Raw genomic sequence first — 11,171 nt, 5'->3', positions numbered from 1 at the left:
AAAGATCTAGCTGACTGAAATAAGTTCATTAGATGAAAATCAACAAAAATTGACAAGAACCACGAAAGCTTCTTGTATTTTGAGATAATATCTTACGCTATTGAGGAAAAAACTTCCAGCTCGCTGAAATATGTTCATTTGCTGAAAACCATCAAAACCACGAAAAGTTCTTGTATTTCAAGATAAAATCTTTTTGCTTTGAAGAAGAAAGATCTAGGTGACTGAAATAAGTTGATTAGATGAAAACCAACAAAAATTGACAAGAACCACGAAAAGTTCTTGTATTTTAAGATAAAATCTTACGCTATTAAAGAAAAAACTTCTGGCTCGCTGAAATATGTTCATTTGCTGAAAACCAACAAAACCATGAAAAGTACTTGTATTTGAAGATAAAATCTTTTTGCTTTGAAGAAGAAAGATCTAGCTGACTGAAATAAGTTCATTAGATGAAAACCAACAAAAATTGACAAGAACCACAAAAAGTTCTTGTATTTTAAGATAAAATCTTACTCTATTAAGGAAAAAACTTCCAGCTCGCTGAAATATGTTCATTTGCTGAAAACCATCAAAACCACGAAAAGTTCTTGTATTTGAAGATAAAATATTTTTGCTTTGAAGAAGAAAGATCTAGCTGACTGAAATAAGTTCATTGGATGAAAACAAACAAAGATTGACAAGAACCACGAAAAGTTCTTGTATTTTAAGATAAAATCTTACGCTATTAAAGAAAAAACTTCTTGCTTGCTGAAATCTGTTCATTTGCTGAAAACCAACAAAACCACGAAAAGTTCTTGTATTTGAAGATAAAATCTTTTTGCTTTGAAGAAGAAAGATCCAGCTGACTGAAATAAGTTCATAAGATGAAAACCAACAAAAATTGACAAGAACCACGAAAAGTTCTTGTATTTTAAGAAAAATCTTACGCTATTAAAGAAAAAACTTCCAGCTCGCTGAAATATGTTCATTTGCTGAAAACCATCAAAACCACGAAAAGTTCTTGTATTTTAAGATAAAATCTTTTTGCTTTGAAGAAGAAAGATCTGGCTGACTGAACTAAGTTCATCAGATGAAAACGAACAAAAATTGACAAGAACCACGAAAAGTTCTTGTATTTTAAGATAAAATCTTACGCTATTAAAGAAAAAACTTCTTGCTCGCTGAAATCTGTTCATTTGCTGAAAACCAACAAAACCACGAAAAGTTCTTGTATTTGAAGATAAAATCTTTTTGCTTTGAAGAAGAAAGATCTAGCTGACTGAAATAAGTTCATGAGATGAAAACGAACAAAAATTGACAAGAACCACGAAAAGTTCTTGTATTTTAAGATAAAATCTTACTCTATTAAGAAAAATACTTCCAGCTCGCTGAAATATGTTCATTTGCTGAAAACCATCAAAACCACGAAAAGTTCTTGTATTTGAAGATAAAATCTTTTTGCTTTGAAGAAGAAAGATCTAGCTGACTGAAATAAGTTCATGAGATGAAAACGAACAAAAATTGACAAGAACCACGAAAAGTTCTTGTATTTTAAGATAAAATCTTACGCTGTTAAAGAAAAAACTTCTTGCTCGCTGAAATCTGTTCATTTGCTGAAAACCAACAAAACCACGAAAAGTTCTTGTATTTGAAGATAAAATCTTTTTGCTTTGAAGAAGAAAGATCTAGCTGACTGAAATAAGTTCATCAGATGAAAACCAACAAAAATTGACAAGAACCACGAAAAGTTCTTGTATTTTAAGATAAAATCTTACGCTATTAAAGAAAAAACTCCCAGCTCGCTGAACTATGTTCATTTGCTGAAAACCAACAAAACCACGAAAAGTTCTTGTATTTGAAGATAAAATCTTTTTGCTTTGAAGAAGAAAGATCGAGCTGACTGAAATAAGTTCATTCGATGAAAACCAACAAAAATTGACAAGAACCACGAAAAGTTGTTGGATTTTAAGATAAAATCTTACGCTATTAAGGAGAAAACTTCCTGCTCGCTGAAATATGTTCATTTGCTGAAAACCATCAAAACCACGAAAAGTTCTTGTATTTGAAGATAAAATCTTTTTGCTTTGAAGAAGAAAGATCTAGCTGACTGAAATAAGTTCATTAGATGAAAATCAACAAAAATTGACAAGAACCACGAAAGCTTCTTGTATTTTAAGATAATATCTTACGCTATTGAGGAAAAAACTTCCAGCTCGCTGAAATCTGTTCATTTGCTGAAAACCAACAAAACCACGAAAAGTTCTTGTATTTGAAGATAAAATCTTTTTGCTTTGAAGAAGAAAGATCTAGCTGACTGAAATAAGTTCATTCGCTGAAAACCAACAAAAATTGACAAGAACCACGAAAAGTTCTTGTATTTTAAGATAAAATCTTACGCTATTAAAGAAAAAAGTTCTGGCTCGCTGAAATATGTTCATTTGCTGAAAACCAACAAAACCACGAAAAGTTCTTGTATTTGAAGATAAAATCTTTTTGCTTTCAAGAAGAAAGATCGAGCTGACTGAAATAAGTTCATGAGATGAAAACCAACAAAAATTGACAAGAACCACGAAAGCTTCTTTTATTTTAAGATAAAATCTTACGCTATTAAAGAAAAAACTCCCAGCTCGCTGAAATATGTTCATTTGCTGAAAACCAACAAAACCACGAAAAGTTCTTGTATTTGAAGATAAAATCTTTTTGCTTTGAAGAAGAAAGATCTAGCTGACTGAAATAAGTTCATTCGATGAAAACGAACAAAGATTGACAAGAACCACGAAAAGTTCTTGTATTTTAAGATAAAATCTTACGCGATGAAAGAAAAAACTTCTTGCTCGCTGAAATCTGTTCATTTGCTGAAAACCAACAAAACCACGAAAAGTTCTTGTATTTGAAGATAAAATCTTTTTGTTTTGAAGAAGAAAGATCCAGCTGACTGAAATAAGTTCATTGGATGAAAACGAACAAAGATTGACAAGAACCACGAAAAGTTCTTGTATTTTAAGATAAAATCTTACGCTATTAAAGAAAAAACTTCTTGCTCGCTGAAATCTGTTCATTTGCTGAAAACCAACAAAACCACGAAAAGTTCTTGTATTTCAAGATAAAATCTTTTTGCTTTGAAGAAGAAAGATCCAGCTGACTGAAATAAGTTCATTAGATGAAAACCAACAAAAATTGACAAGAACCACGAAAAGTTCTTGTATTTTAAGATAAAATCTTACGCTATTAAAGAAAAAACTTCCAGCTCGCTGAAATATGTTCATTTGCTGAAAACCATCAAAACCACGAAAAGTTCTTGTATTTTAAGATAAAATCTTTTTGCTTTGAAGAAGAAAGATCTGGCTGACTGAAATAAGTTCATTAGATGAAAACGAACAAAAATTGACAAGAACCACGAAAAGTTCTTGTATTTTAAGATAAAATCTTACGCTATTAAAGAAAAAACTTCTTGCTCGCTGAAATCTGTTCATTTGCTGAAAACCAACAAAACCACGAAAAGTTCTTGTATTTGAAGATAAAATCTTTTTGCTTTGAAGAAGAAAGATTCAGCTGACTGAAATAAGTTCATTAGATGAAAACCAACAAAAATTGACAAGAACCACGAAAAGTTCTTGTATTTTAAGATAAAATCTTACTCTGTTAAGGAAAAAACTTCCAGCTCGCTGAAATATGTTCATTTGCTGAAAACCATCAAAACCACGAAAAGTTCTTGTATTTGAAGATAAAATCTTTTTGCTTTGAAGAAGAAAGATCTAGCTGACTGAAATAAGTTCATGAGATGAAAACGAACAAAAATTGACAAGAACCACGAAAAGTTCTTGTATTTTAAGATAAAATCTTACGCTGTTAAAGAAAAAACTTCTTGCTCGCTGAAATCTGTTCATTTGCTGAAAACCAACAAAACCACGAAAAGTTCTTGTATTTGAAGATAAAATCTTTTTGCTTTGAAGAAGAAAGATCTAGCTGACTGAAATAAGTTCATTAGATGAAAACCAACAAAAATTGACAAGAACCACGAAAAGTTCTTTTATTTTAAGATAAAATCTTACGCTATTAAAGAAAAAACTCCCAGCTCGCTGAAATATGTTCATTTGCTGAAAACCAACAAAACCACGAAAAGTTCTTGTATTTGAAGATAAAATCTTTTTGCTTTGAAGAAGAAAGATCGAGCTGACTGAAATAAGTTCATTCGATGAAAACCAACAAAAATTGACAAGAACCACGAAAAGTTGTTGTATTTTAAGATAAAATCTTACGCTATTAAGGAGAAAACTTCCTGCTCGCTGAAATATGTTCATTTGCTGAAAACCATCAAAACCACGAAAAGTTCTTGTATTTGAAGATAAAATCTTTTTGCTTTGAAGAAGAAAGATCGAGCTGACTGAAATAAGTTCATTCGATGAAAATCAACAAAAATTGACAAGAACCACGAAAGCTTCTTGTATTTTAAGATAATATCTTACGCTATTGAGGAAAAAACTTCCAGCTCGCTGAAATATGTTCATTTGCTGAAAACCAACAAAACCACGAAAAGTTCTTGTATTTGAAGATAAAATCTTTTTGCTTTGAAGAAGAAAGATCTAGCTGACTGAAATAAGTTCATCAGATGAAAACCAACAAAAATTGACAAGAACCACGAAAAGTTCTTGTATTTTAAGATAAAATCTTACGCTATTAAAGAAAAAACTTCTGGCTCGCTGAAATATGTTCATTTGCTGAAAACCAACAAAACCACGAAAAGTTCTTGTATTTGAAGATAAAATCTTTTTGCTTTCAAGAAGAAAGATCGAGCTGACTGAAATAAGTTCATGAGATGAAAACCAACAAAAATTGACAAGAACCACGAAAAGTTCTTGTATTTTAAGATAAAATCTTACGCTATTAAGGAAAAAACTTCCAGCTCGCTGAAATATGTTCATTTGCTGAAAACCATCAAAACCACGAAAAGTTCTTGTATTTGAAGATAAAATCTTTTTGCTTTGAAGAAGAAAGATCTGGCTGACTGAAATAAGTTGATTAAATGAAAACCAACAAAAATTGACAAGAACCACGAAAAGTTCTTGTATTTTAAGATAAAATCTTACTCTGTTAAGGAAAAAACTTCCAGCTCGCTGAAATATGTTCATTTGCTGAAAACCATCAAAACCACGAAAAGTTATTGTATTTGAAGATGAAATCTTTTTGCTTTGAAGAAGAAAGATCTAGCTGACTGAAATAAGTTCATTAGATGAAAACCAACAAAAATTGACAAGAACCACGAAAAGTTCTTGTATTTTAAGATAAAATCTTACGCTATTAAGGAAAAAACTTCCAGCTCACTGAAATATGTTCATTTGCTGAAAACCATCAAAACCACGAAAAGTTCTTGTATTTAAAGATAAAATCTTACGCTATTAAAGAAAAAACCTCTTGCTCGCTGAATTCTGTTCATTTGCTGAAAACCAACAAAACCACGAAAAGTTCTTGTATTTGAAGATAAAATCTTTTTGCTTTGAAGAAGAAAGATCTAGCTGTCTGAAATAAGTTCATTAGATGAAAACCAACAAAAATTGACAAGAACCACGAAAAGTTCTTGTATTTTAAGATAAAATCTTACGCTATTAAGGAAAAAACTTCCAGCTCACTGAAATATGTTCATTTGCTGAAAACCATCAAAACCACGAAAAGTTCTTGTATTTGAAGATAAAATCATTTTGCTTTGAAGAAGAAAGATCTAGCTGACTGAAATAAGTTCATCAGATGAAAACGAACAAAAATTGACAAGAACCACGAAAAGTTCTTGTATTTTAAGATAAAATCTTACGCTATTAAAGAAAAAACTTCTTGCTCGCTGAATTCTGTTCATTTGCTGAAAACCAACAAAACCACGAAAAGTTCTTGTATTTGAAGATAAAATCTTTTTGCTTTGAAGAAGAAAGATCTAGCTGACTGAAATAAGTTCATTAGATGAAAACCAACAAAAATTGACAAGAACCACGAAAAGTTCTTGTATTTTAAGATAAAATCTTACGCTATTAAGGAAAAAACTTCCAGCTCACTGAAATATGTTCATTTGCTGAAAACCATCAAAACCACGAAAAGTTCTTGTATTTTAAGATAAAATCTTTTTGCTTTGAAGAAGAAAGATCTGGCTGACTGAATTAAGTTCATTAGATGAAAACCAACAAAAATTGACAAGAACCACGAAAAGTTCTTGTATTTTAAGATAAAATCTTACTCTGTTAAGGAAAAAACTTCCAGCTCGCTGAAATATGTTCATTTGCTGAAAACCATCAAAACCACGAAAAGTTCTTGTATTTGAAGATAAAATCTTTTTGCTTTGAAGAAGAAAGATCGAGGTGACTGAAATAAGTTGATTAGATGAAAACCAACAAAAATTGACAAGAACCACGAAAAGTTCTTGTATTTTAAGATAAAATCTTACGCTATTAAAGAAAAAACTTCTTGCTCGCTGAAATCTGTTCATTTGCTGAAAACCAACAAAACCACGAAAAGTTCTTGTATTTGAAGATAAAATCTTTTTGCTTTGAAGAAGAAAGATTCAGCTGACTGAAATAAGTTCATTAGATGAAAACGAACAAAAATTGACAAGAACCACGAAAAGTTCTTTTATTTTAAGATAAAATCTTACTCTATTAAAAAAAATACTTCCAGCTCGCTGAAATATGTTCATTTGCTGAAAACCATCAAAACCACGAAAAGTTCTTGTATTTGAAGATAAAATCTTTTTGCTTTGAAGAAGAAAGATCGAGCTGACTGAAATAAGTTCATGAGATGAAAACGAACAAAAATTGACAAGAACCACGAAAAGTTCTTGTATTTTAAGATAAAATCTTACGCTATTAAAGAAAAAAGTTCTGGCTCGCTGAAATATGTTCATTTGCTGAAAACCAACAAAACCACGAAAAGTTCTTGTATTTGAAGATAAAATCTTTTTGCTTTCAAGAAGAAAGATCGAGCTGACTGAAATAAGTTCATGAGATGAAAACCAACAAAAATTGACAAGAACCACGAAAGCTTCTTTTATTTTAAGATAAAATCTTACGCTATTAAAGAAAAAACTCCCAGCTCGCTGAAATATGTTCATTTGCTGAAAACCATCAAAACCACGAAAAGTTCTTGTATTTGAAGATAAAATCTTTTTGCTTTGAAGAAGAAAGATCTAGCTGACTGAAATAAGTTCATTAGATGAAAACGAACAAAGATTGACAAGAACCACGAAAAGTTCTTGTATTTTAAGATAAAATCTTACGCTATTAAAGAAAAAACTTCTTGCTCGCTGAAATCTGTTCATTTGCTGAAAACCAACAAAACCACGAAAAGTTCTTGTATTTGAAGATAAAATCTTTTTGCTTTGAAGAAGAAAGATCTAGCTGACTGAAATAAGTTCATTAGATGAAAACCAACAAAAATTGACAAGAACCACGAAAAGTTCTTTTATTTTAAGATAAAATCTTACGCTATTAAAGAAAAAACTCCCAGCTCGCTGAAATATGTTCATTTGCTGAAAACCAACAAAACCACGAAAAGTTCTTGTATTTGAAGATAAAATCTTTTTGCTTTGAAGAAGAAAGATCGAGCTGACTGAAATAAGTTCATTCGATGAAAACCAACAAAAATTGACAAGAACCACGAAAAGTTGTTGGATTTTAAGATAAAATCTTACGCTATTAAGGAGAAAACTTCCTGCTCGCTGAAATCTGTTCATTTGCTGAAAACCAACAAAACCACGAAAAGTTCTTGTATTTGAAGATAAAATCTTTTTGCTTTGAAGAAGAAAGATCTAGCTGACTGAAATAAGTTCATTAGATGAAAACCAACAAAAATTGACAAGAACCACGAAAAGTTCTTGTATTTTAAGATAAAATCTTACGCTATTAAAGAAATAACTTCCAGCTCGCTGAAATATGTTCATTTGCTGAAAACCATCAAAACCACGAAAAGTTCTTGTATTTTAAGATAAAATCTTTTTGCTTTGAAGAAGAAAGATCTGGCTGACTGAAATAAGTTCATTCGATGAAAACGAACAAAAATTGACAAGAACCACGAAAAGTTCTTGTATTTTAAGATAAAATCTTACGCTATTAAAGAAAAAACTTCTTGCTCGCTGAAATCTGTTCATTTGCTGAAAACCAACAAAACCACGAAAAGTTCTTGTATTTGAAGATAAAATCTTTTTGCTTTGAAGAAGAAAGATCTAGCTGACTGAAATAAGTTCATTGGATGAAAACCAACAAAAATTGACAAGAACCACGAAAAGTTCTTTTATTTTAAGATAAAATCTTACGCTATTAAAGAAAAAACTCCCAGCTCGCTGAAATATGTTCATTTGCTGAAAACCAACAAAACCACGAAAAGTTCTTGTATTTGAAGATAAAATCTTTTTGCTTTGAAGAAGAAAGATCGAGCTGACTGAAATAAGTTCATTCGATGAAAACCAACAAAAATTGACAAGAACCACGAAAAGTTGTTGTATTTTAAGATAAAATCTTACGCTATTAAGGAGAAAACTTCCTGCTCGCTGAAATATGTTCATTTGCTGAAAACCATCAAAACCACGAAAAGTTCTTGTATTTGAAGATAAAATCTTTTTGCTTTGAAGAAGAAAGATCGAGCTGACTGAAATAAGTTCATTCGATGAAAATCAACAAAAATTGACAAGAACCACGAAAGCTTCTTGTATTTTAATATAATATCTTACGCTATTGAGGAAAAAACTTCCAGCTCGCTGAAATATGTTCATTTGCTGAAAACCAACAAAACCACGAAAAGTTCTTGTATTTGAAGATAAAATCTTTTTGCTTTGAAGAAGAAAGATCTAGCTGACTGAAATAAGTTCATCAGATGAAAACCAACAAAAATTGACAAGAACCACGAAAAGTTCTTGTATTTTAAGATAAAATCTTACGCTATGAAAGAAAAAACTTCTGGCTCGCTGAAATATGTTCATTTGCTGAAAACCAACAAAACCACGAAAAGTTCTTGTATTTGAAGATAAAATCTTTTTGCTTTCAAGAAGAAAGATCGAGCTGACTGAAATAAGTTCATGAGATGAAAACCAACAAAAATTGACAAGAACCACGAAAAGTTCTTGTATTTTAAGATAAAATCTTACGCTATTGAGGAAAAAACTTCCAGCTCGCTGAAATATGTTCATTTGCTGAAAACCATCAAAACCACGAAAAGTTCTTGTATTTGAAGATAAAATCTTTTTGCTTTGAAGAAGAAAGATCTGGCTGACTGAAATAAGTTGATTAAATGAAAACCAACAAAAATTGACAAGAACCACGAAAAGTTCTTGTATTTTAAGATAAAATCTTACTCTGTTAAGGAAAAAACTTCCAGCTCGCTGAAATATGTTCATTTGCTGAAAACCATCAAAACCACGAAAAGTTATTGTATTTGAAGATAAAATCTTTTTGCTTTGAAGAAGAAAGATCTAGCTGACTGAAATAAGTTCATTAGATGAAAACCAACAAAAATTGACAAGAACCACGAAAAGTTCTTGTATTTTAAGATAAAATCTTACGCTATTAAGGAAAAAACTTCCAGCTCACTGAAATATGTTCATTTGCTGAAAACCATCAAAACCACGAAAAGTTCTTGTATTTAAAGATAAAATCTTACGCTATTAAAGAAAAAACCTCTTGCTCGCTGAATTCTGTTCATTTGCTGAAAACCAACAAAACCACGAAAAGTTCTTGTATTTGAAGATAAAATCTTTTTGCTTTGAAGAAGAAAGATCTAGCTGACTGAAATAAGTTCATTAGATGAAAACCAACAAAAATTGACAAGAACCACGAAAAGTTCCTGTATTTTAAGATAAAATCTTACGCTATTAAGGAAAAAACTTCCAGCTCACTGAAATATGTTCATTTGCTGAAAACCATCAAAACCACGAAAAGTTCTTGTATTTTAAGATAAAATCTTTTTGCTTTGAAGAAGAAAGATCTGGCTGACTGAAATAAGTTCATTAGATGAAAACCAACAAAAATTGACAAGAACCACGAAAAGTTCTTGTATTTTAAGATAAAATCTTACTCTGTTAAGGAAAAAACTTCCAGCTCGCTGAAATATGTTCATTTGCTGAAAACCATCAAAACCACGAAAAGTTCTTGTATTTGAAGATAAAATCTTTTTGCTTTGAAGAAGAAAGATCTAGCTGACTGAAATAAGTTCATTAGATGAAAACCAACAAAAATTGACAAGAACCACGAAAAGTTCTTTTATTTTAAGATAAAATCTTACGCTATTAAAGAAAAAACTCCCAGCTCGCTGAAATATGTTCATTTGCTGAAAACCAACAAAACCACGAAAAGTTCTTGTATTTGAAGATAAAATCTTTTTGCTTTGAAGAAGAAAGATCGAGCTGACTGAAATAAGTTCATTCGATGAAAACCAACAAAAATTGACAAGAACCACGAAAAGTTGTTGTATTTTAAGATAAAATCTTACGCTATTAAGGAGAAAACTTCCTGCTCGCTGAAATATGTTCATTTGCTGAAAACCATCAAAACCACGAAAAGTTCTTGTATTTGAAGATAAAATCTTTTTGCTTTGAAGAAGAAAGATCTAGCTGACTGAAATAAGTTCATTAGATGAAAATCAACAAAAATTGACAAGAACCACGAAAGCTTCTTGTATTTTAAGATAATATCTTACGCTATTGAGGAAAAAACTTCCAGCTCGCTGAAATCTGTTCATTTGCTGAAAACCAACAAAACCACGAAAAGTTCTTGTATTTGAAGATAAAATCTTTTTGCTTTGAAGAAGAAAGATCTAGCTGACTGAAATAAGTTCATTCGCTGAAAACCAACAAAAATTGACAAGAACCACGAAAAGTTCTTGTATTTTAAGATAAAATCTTACGCTATTAAAGAAAAAAGTTCTGGCTCGCTGAAATATGTTCATTTGCTGAAAACCAACAAAACCACGAAAAGTTCTTGTATTTGAAGATAAAATCTTTTTGCTTTCAAGAAGAAAGATCGAGCTGATTGAAATAAGTTCATGAGATGAAAACCAACAAAAATTGACAAGAACCACGAAAGCTTCTTTTATTTTAAGATAAAATCTTACGCTATTAAAGAAAAAACTCCCAGCTCGCTGAAATATGTTCATTTGCTGAAAACCAACAAAACCACGAAAAGTTCTTGTATTTGAAGATAAAATCTTTTTGCTTTGAAGAAGAAAGA

Source organism: Heptranchias perlo, unplaced genomic scaffold (genome assembly GCF_035084215.1).
Source record: "Heptranchias perlo isolate sHepPer1 unplaced genomic scaffold, sHepPer1.hap1 HAP1_SCAFFOLD_82, whole genome shotgun sequence".
NCBI lineage: Eukaryota > Metazoa > Chordata > Chondrichthyes > Hexanchiformes > Hexanchidae > Heptranchias > Heptranchias perlo.
This window is presented reverse-complemented; position numbering follows the sequence as displayed.